The 8911-nt window shown below is 43.0% G+C and overlaps 1 pseudogene; it reads left to right on the forward strand.

Annotated features, from left to right (window-relative positions):
* The first annotated feature begins 826 nt into the window (after positions 1 to 826).
* LOC105495031 (protein shisa-5 pseudogene) lies at positions 827 to 3735 on the forward strand (annotated as a pseudogene).
* The last annotated feature ends 5176 nt before the right edge of the window (positions 3736 to 8911 follow it).

The following is an 8911-nucleotide window of genomic DNA, read 5'->3' on the forward strand; positions in this document are numbered from 1 at the left end:
ATTTAAAAGTTTGGAAAACACTGCATATATATCAATTACCTCTTGGAAATTCTAATGTGCCTATTACGTAACTGAGACAAAAATCAACAAAAAATTAACTTTCAAGGAAATATTTCCCAAATATATTTTTTCATAGAATGCCTTGTTTTAATGTAAGGGCGATTAATATCACACAGACCTATATTTGGAATTCAATGTTTTATTCATTTCATAAGAGAAGGAACTTGGGCCATGTTTTTCTGTTTCCAGAACCTAAAATGGCCTGGCACATACTAGGTGCTCAATTAATAATTGTTTGTTAAATAAGTGGACAAGCAAATTTGTATTATCTACTATATGGTAGTCACAAGGAATATAATGGTGAAAAAATAAACATGGTCCCTGTCTTCATGTAACTTACAGTCTACTAGAGAAGATTATAAAAAAGCAAGTAAAAAGGCTAAATCTTGGCCGGGCGCGGTGGCTCAAGCCTGTAATCCCAGCACTTTGGGAGGCCGAGACGGGTGGATCACAAGGTCAGGAGATCGAGACCATCCTGGCTAACACGGTGAAACCCCGTCTCTACTAAAAAATACAAAAAACTAGCCGGGCGAGGTGGCGGGCGCCTGTAGTCCCAGCTACTCGGGAGGCTGAGGCAGGAGAATGGCGTGAACCCGGGAGGTGGAGCTTGCAGTGAGCTGAGATCCCGCCACTGCACTCCAGCCTGGGCAACACAGCGAGACTCCGTCTCAAAAAAAAAAAAAAAAAAAAAAGGCTAAATCTTAGATAAGAGTTATTAATACAAAACTCTTTAGATAAGAGTTATGGAAACAAACAATGTTGAGATGAAGAATAAAGGAGATGGAAGGAGCATTACTTTCAAAAATAAGCAGCAAGCTTTTTAATGTATTTACTCAAACAAATCTATAGTTAACCAAAATCTGAGTATTTCAAACATCAACCTTCATTCAGATCACATATTCACAAAGATTGTATTAATCAAGGTCCTTGCATAAAACTGATGGCATACTCAGAAGGACTTAAATTAAGAGAGTTTTATAGAAGAACTATTTATAGCTCATGCCTGTAATCCCAGCACTTTGGGAGACTGAGGCGGACAGATCATGAGGTCAGGTGTTTGAGACCAGCCTGACCAACATGTTGAAACCCCGTCTTTACTAAAAACACAAAAATATTAGCGGCGCGGTGGCGCACGCCTGTAATCCCAGTTACTCAAGAGGCTGAGGCAGGAGAATGGCTTGAAACCAGGAGGCAGAGGTTGCAGTGGGCTGAGATTGTGCCACTGCACTCCAGCCTAGGCGACAGAGCAAGACTTTGTCTCAAAACAAACAAACAAACAAAAAAACAGCCTTTTCTCCAAAAGGGGAGGAAGTTGAAACTGAGTGGTCCACGATGGGAAGAGGGGAAGCCCAGGGGTACAGGAGGCCTCTGGGTGAAGGCAGAGGCTAACATGGGGTTCGGAGCGACCTTGGCCGTTGGCCTGACCATCTTTGTGCTGTCTGTCATCACTGTCATCATCTGCTTCACCTGCTCCTGCTGCTGCCTGTACATGACATGCCGCCAACCACGTCCGGTTGTCACCACCACTACATCCACCACTGTGGTGCATGCCCCTTATCCTCAGCCTCCAAGTGTGCCGCCCAGCTACCCTGGACCAAGCTACCAGGGGTACCACACCATGCCACCTCAGCCAGGGATGCCAGTAGCACCCTACCCAACGCAGTAACCACCTTACCTGGCCCAGCCCATGGGCCCGCCGGCCTACCACGAGACCCCGGCTGGAGGAGCAGCGGCACCCTACCCCGCCAGCCAGCCTCCTTACAACCCGGCCTACATGGATGCCCGGAAGATGGTCCTCTGAGCGTCCCCCGACCTCTCTGGCTGCCACTTGGTTATGTTGTGTGTGTGTGAGTGGTGTGCAGGCACAGTTCCTTGCGGCCCATGCGTGCTGTGTGTGTCCTGCCTGTATATGTGGCTTCCTCTGATGCTGACGAGGTGGGGAACGATCCTTGCCAGAGTGGGCTGGGACCAGACTTTGTTTTCTTCCTCACCTGAAATTACGCTTCCTAAAATCTCAAGCCAAACTCAAAGAATGGGGTGGTGGGGGCACCCTGTGAGGTGGCCCCTGAGAGGTAGGGGGCTCTCCAAGGCACATCTGGAGTTCTTCTCCAGCTTACCCTAGGGTGACCAAGTATGGCCTGTCACACCAGAATGGCGCAGCTTTCTGTATGATGCAGATGTGTTCTGGTTTCTGCAGCGTAGCCAGCTGCTGCTCGACATGATGCAGGTGAAGCTTGGGATCTGACCAAGTTGGGCTTTGATCCTTTGGGCAGATGTCCCATTGTTCCCTGGAGCCTGTGTCATGCCTGTTGGGGGTCAGGCAGCCGCCTGATGCCAGAACACCTCAGGCAGAGCCCTCCTCACCTGATAGCTGTCTGCCTGGACTGTTCCCTGTCTCTGCATCTTCCCTGGGACCACCCGGAGGGCCACATCCACACACAGCCTAGCTGCCCACAGGGAGCTCTGCTGCCCTTGCTGCCCCTCCCTTCCTACAGGTGAGCAGGGCTCCTGTCCACCAGCACACTCAGGTCTCTTCCCTGCAGTGTTTTCATTTTATTTTAGCCAAACATGTTGCCTGTTTTCTGTTTTAAAACATGATCGTTGATATGAGACTGAAACCCCTGGGTTGTGGAGGGAAATTGGCTCAGAGGAGACGGACAACCTGGCAACTGTGAGTCCCTGCTTCCCCTGACACCAGCCTCATGGAATATGCAACTCCTGTACCCCAGTCCAGGGTGTTCTGGCAGCAGGGACACCTGGGCCAAGGGGCCATCTGGACCAAAGGTGGGGTGTGGGGCCCTGGATGGCAGCTCTGGCCCAGACATGAATACCTCAGTGTTCCTCCTCCCTCTATTACTGTTTCACCAGAGCTGTCTTAGCTTTGAAACTGTTGTGTTTCTGAGTCTAGGGTCTGTACCCTTGTTTATAATAAATGCAATCGTTTGGAAACAACAACAACAAAACAAAACAAAACAAAAAACAAGGGAAGAAAAACATCTTAAGAACCAAAGACAGCCAGAAGCCATTAGCAACACCCTTAGACCTGAAGGACAAGGGAGTCAATGGGAACGAGGCATTAGGTGTCAGCTGAAAATAAATTATATTAATATAAATATAATAAATAAATATAATAAACTATATTTAAGTGTAGATCATATGGAGGCAGCACAAACCACTTCTATATAAATAGGCCTAAACTATAATTCCATGTAGGCAAAAATTAAGTTTTTGTACCTTACTACCTATTACAGTCCTCACATATAGTGGTACTGTTGGATGTAATTAATACATGTGTATTGAATGTACACATTGCATCCGACAGACATAACTTTCTTGAACAGCAATAATCATATGAGATTAAATATAAAGAACATTTCTTTTAAAGAGTTATAATTCTTCTAAAATTTTGCAGTTAAAGCAGTTACTACAGTTACATAGGATAACTGTAGTATCCTATGTAAGACTGTTTCAAGTTTAGAACTATGCCCTAATTGGCAATTATATATTTCAAATGAAGAAAACTGTTCTCTTGGGTGTCTAATGAAGAAACCAGATAAATCAGCAATAGACTGAGCAGAGGTTTTAAAGGATACTTGAACAAAAATGTAAAGCAGGCCTACTTTTATGTTTTAAGTGTGTGAGCACTGAATTAAATAGCCCCTTAGAAAAAAGTATTTTTGGGCCGGGCGCGGTGGCTCAAGCCTGTAATCCCAGCACTTTGGGAGGCCGAGACGGGCGGATCACGAGGTCGGGAGATCGAGACCATCCTGGCTAACATGGTGAAACCCCGTCTCTACTAAAAAATACAAAAAAAAACTAGCCGGGCGAGGTGGCGGGCGCCTGTAGTCCCAGCTACTGGGGAGGCTGAGGCAGGAGAATGGCGGGAACCCGGGGGGCGGAGCTTGCAGTGAGCTGAGATCCGGCCACTGCACTCCAGCCTGGGCGGCAGAGCGAGACTCCGTCTCAAAAAAAAAAAAAAAAAAAAAAAAAAAAGAAAAAAGTATTTTTGGCTGGGCATGGTGGCTCATGCCTGTAATCCCAGCACTTTGAGAGGATGAGGTGGGTGGATCACGAGGTCCATCCTGGCTAACATGGTAAAACCCTATCTCTACTAAAACTACAAAAAAATTAGCTGGCGTGGTGGCATGTGCCTGTAGTCCCAGCTACTCGGGAGGCTGAGGCAGGAGAATCACTTGAACCTGGGAGGTGGAGGTTGAAGTGAGCCAAGACCGAGCCACTGCACTCCAGCCTGGGTGACAGAGCGAGACTCCATCTAAAAAAAAAAAAAAGAAAGAAAACAAAGAATGAAAAAAGTATTTTTAGGCTGGATGTTGTTGCTCACTCCTGTAATCCCAGCACTCTGCGGGGCCGAGGCAGGTGGATTGCTTGAGGTCAGGAGTTAGAAAACAGCCTGGCCAACATGGTAAAACCCGGTCTCTACTAAAAATACAAAAATTAGTTGGGCATGGTGGTGGGCACCTGTAGTCCCAGCTACTCAGGAGGCTGAGGCAGGATATGCTTGAACCGGGAGATGGAGGTTGCATGAGCTGAAATCGTACCACTCACTCCAGCCGGGGTGACAGAGCAAGACTCTGTCTCAAAAAAAAAAAAAAAAGTATTTTTGCCATATAAAGGAATCTGTCATATTGCATATAACATCAAATTGTTCCGTTCTATGTCAAAAAGGATTTATTAAGTTATTAATATGACTTTTTAAAAGAATAAACTGGCTCTAGATAATTTAAAATATGCTAAAAGATTTGTTTAGGTTGCTTAAGTTAATTCACATTTGAAAACAAGCATGTTTTCTTATGTTTACACATAAGAATATTTTATAGCACATCATAAACACTAAATGCTGTTTTTCTTTCCATTTTTCCTAGTCTACCACATATGTAAATATAAACAGATAACCTAAGCAATTAAACAGTCATCCTGCAGCATTTTAGCCAAAATCTATCTTTTTGCCAATATCCATTCATCCAGGTGCTTTGGGGAGAAATCACTCAATGCACCAGAGATGGGCATGACTCAAGGTTGGCCAAAGCCATAGTGATTACATCAGAGATTGGTATGCCAGCTAATTAGAGCCAGTAAGGCACAATGATGAAAAAGGTAAAAAGTCATCAGATTCATAATACATATACATAATATAAATAGTATATATAAAACATAAATATATTTTGGTGATACAGTTGACAGAATTTGCTAATAATTTAGATAGCAGACAGGAAGAATCAAGATTGATTGTCCTTAGCATTTGGGTGATTGTAGGCCATTTATTGAGAGGAAACACGGAAGAAACAGGTTTTATGGAATGAAAGTTAAAAGTTTAGTTTGGGACATCATAAATTTGAGATGCCTACTAGACACACGATAAGAGATGTCAAGTAAACAGTTGTACAAATGGGTTTAAGGGAAATTTATAATTCCTTAGGGTAGATTCCTAGTAGTAGAGTTGCTGGATCAAAGGTTATGTGCATTTTTACAGCAAAAGAAACTACCATCAGAGTGAACAGGCAACCTACAGAATGGGAGAAAATCTTTGCAATCTACTCATCTGACAAAGGGCTAATATCCAGAACCTACAAAGAACTCAAACAAATTTACAAGAAAAAAACAAACAACCCCATCAAAAAGTGGGCAAAGGATATGAACAGACATTTCTCAAAAGAAGACATTCATACAGCCAACAGACACATGAAAAAATGCTCATCATCACTGGCCATCAGAGAAATGCAAATCAAAACCACAATGAGATACCATCTCACACCAGTTAGAATGGCAATCATTAAAAAGTCAGGAAACAACAGGTGCTGGAGAGGATGTGGAGAAATAGGAACACTTTTACACTGTTGGTGGGATTGTAAACTAGTTCAACCATTATGGAAAACAGTATGGCGATTCCTCAAGGATCTAGAACTAGATGTGCCATATGACCCAGCCATCCCTTTACTGGGTATATACCCAAAGGATTATAAATTATGCTGCTATAAAGACACATGCACACGTATGTTTATTGCAGCACTATTCACAATAGCAAAGACTTGGAATCAACCCAAATGTCCATCAGTGACAGATTGGATTAAGAAAATGTGGCACATATACACCATGGAATACTATGCAACCATCAAAAAGGATGAGTTTGCGTCCTTTGTAGGGACATGGATGCAGCTGGAAACCATCATTCTTAGCAAACTATCACAAGAACAGAAAACCAAACACCGCATGTTCTCACTCATAGGTGGGAACTGAACAATGAGATCACTTGGACTCAGGAAGGGGAACATCACACACAGGGGCCTATCATGGGGAGGGGGGAGGGGGGAGGGATTGCATTGGGAGTTATACCTGATGTAAATGATGAGTTGATGGGTGCAGCACACCAACATGGCACAAGTATACATATGTAACAAACCTGCACGTTATGCACATGTACCCTACAACTTAAAGTACAATAATAATAAATAAATTTAATAAATAAATAAATAAATAAAAGTTATAAATACAAAAAAAAAACAAAAAAAAAAAACCCAAAGGTTATGTGCATTTTTAGTGTTGTGCTGGAGCCAATATAGTTGGCTTAGTGTTGGCTAAGATAGTGTTGACTAAGATAGCCAGTGTAACGTTGAATAGAAGTAGAGTGTGCATCCTCACCTTGTTCCGATCTGAGAGAGAAAACATTCAGTGTAACAATTACATATAAGGTTAGCTGGCTGGGCACGGTGGCTCACGCCTGTAATCCCAGCACTTTGGGAGGCCACGGCAGGCGGATCGCAATGTCAAGAGTTCGAGACTAGCCTGGCCAACATGGTGAAATCCCCATCTCTGCTAAGAATACAAAAATTAGCCGGGCGTGGTGGCACGTGCCTGTAATCCCAGCTACTCGGGAGGTTGAGGCAGGAGAATTGCTTGAACCTGGGAGGTGGAGGTTGCAGTGAGCCGAGATAGCTCCACTGCACTCCAGCCTGGGTGATAGAGCGAGACTCTCTCGCAGGAGTGGAAAAAAAATGAGGTTAGCTGTAAATTTTGCCTAAATGCCCTTTAGAGAATAAAGAAGTTCTATTTTCTTACTATTTTTGAGAGTTTATTTTTCAATCATGAATGGATGTTGAGTTTTGCAAATGCTTTTTCTACATTAATTGAGATGATCATATGGTTTTTCTCGTATACTTTGTGAATGTAGTGAACTAAATTGATTGACCTTTGAATGTTAAAACAACCTTGGACTTCTGCACTAAACTTCACTTGCTCAAACTAGATTACATATTACTGAATTCTATTTGGTAATATTTTGTTGAGAATTTTTGTATCTGTTGCCAGATGCAGTGGTTCATGCCTATAATCCCAGCACTTTGGAAGGCCGAGACAGGCAGATCACTTGAGGTCAGGAGATTGAGACCAGCCTGGCCACCATGGTGAAACCCCATCTCTACTAAAAAAAAATACAAAAAATTCGCTGGGCATGGTGGCGCATGCCTGTAGTCCCAGCTACTCAGGAGGCTGAGGCAGGAGAATCACTTGAATCCAGAGGCGGAGGTTGCAGTGAGCTGAGACCGTGCCACTGCATCCCAGCCTGGGTGACACAGCGAGACTCTGTCTCAAAAATAAATAAATAAATAAATAAATAAAATGAAAAAAGGAATTTTTGTATCTATGTTCATGAGGCATAATCTTTTATTTTCTTGTAATGCCTGTTTCAGTATCAGGTTATGCTGACATCATAAAATGAATCAAAAATTATTTCTCCCTTCTCTATTTTCTGAGTTTGTGTAGTATTGTTTCTTAAACGTTTGGTAAAATTAACCAGTAAAGTCATTCGTGCCTGGAGTTTCTTTTACAGGAGTGTTTTTAATTAAGAATTCAATTTCTTTCTTACTTTTTCTCTCTTTTTGGCATAAATTTGTTCACAGTATTTTCCTTTATCCTTTAAATATCTGTAGTAATAAATTTTGTTTTCTGTATTTCTTGGTCTAGCTAAAGGTTTATCAATATTATTAACCTTTTCAAAATATCAACTCTTGGTAGTTTCTAAGAACAAAGATATTCTCCTACGTAATCACAATGGCATTATCTCACCCAAGAAATTTAACACTGATATGATAATCTTGTCCAATCATCAGTCCATATTCACATTTCCCTAATTGTCCACAAACGTCCTTCAAAGTTGTCTTTATTCAGTTGAGAATCCAAGCAAAGACCATGCATTGTTGCTGCATGTATTATCTTTTTAGTCACTTTTATCTATAAAAGTTCCCCTTGCTTTTTTTCCCTTAGATAATATTGACTTATAAAAATATGGCCAGGTGGGCTGGCGCGGTGGCTCACACCTGTAATCCCAACACTTTGGGAGGCCGAGGCAGGTGGATCACCTGAGGTCAGGAGTTCGAGACCAGCCTGACCAACATGCAGAAACCCTGTCTCTACTGAAAATTCAAAATTAGCTGGGCATGGTGGCACATGCCTGTAGTCCCAGCTACTCAGGAGGCTGAGGCAGGAGAATCACTTGAACCTGGGAGGTGGAGGTTGTGGTGAGCTGAGATCACGCCATTGCACTCCAGCCTGGTGAACAAGAGCAAAACTCTTAACTCAAAAAAAAAAAAAAAAAAAAAAAAAAGGCCAGGCACGCTGGTGGTTCATGCCTGTAATCTCAGCACTTTGGGAGGCCGAGGTGGGTGGATCACCTGAGGTCAAGAGTTCGGGACCAGCCTGGCCAACTAACATGGTGAAACCCCATCTCTACTAAAAATACAAAAATTAGCTGGGCGTGGTGGCACATGCCTGTAATCCAAGGTACTCGGGAGGTTGAGGCAGGAGAATCACTTGGATCCGGGAGGTGGAGGTTGCAGTG

Source organism: Macaca nemestrina, chromosome 1, assembly GCF_043159975.1.
Source record: "Macaca nemestrina isolate mMacNem1 chromosome 1, mMacNem.hap1, whole genome shotgun sequence".
Lineage (NCBI taxonomy): Eukaryota > Metazoa > Chordata > Mammalia > Primates > Cercopithecidae > Macaca > Macaca nemestrina.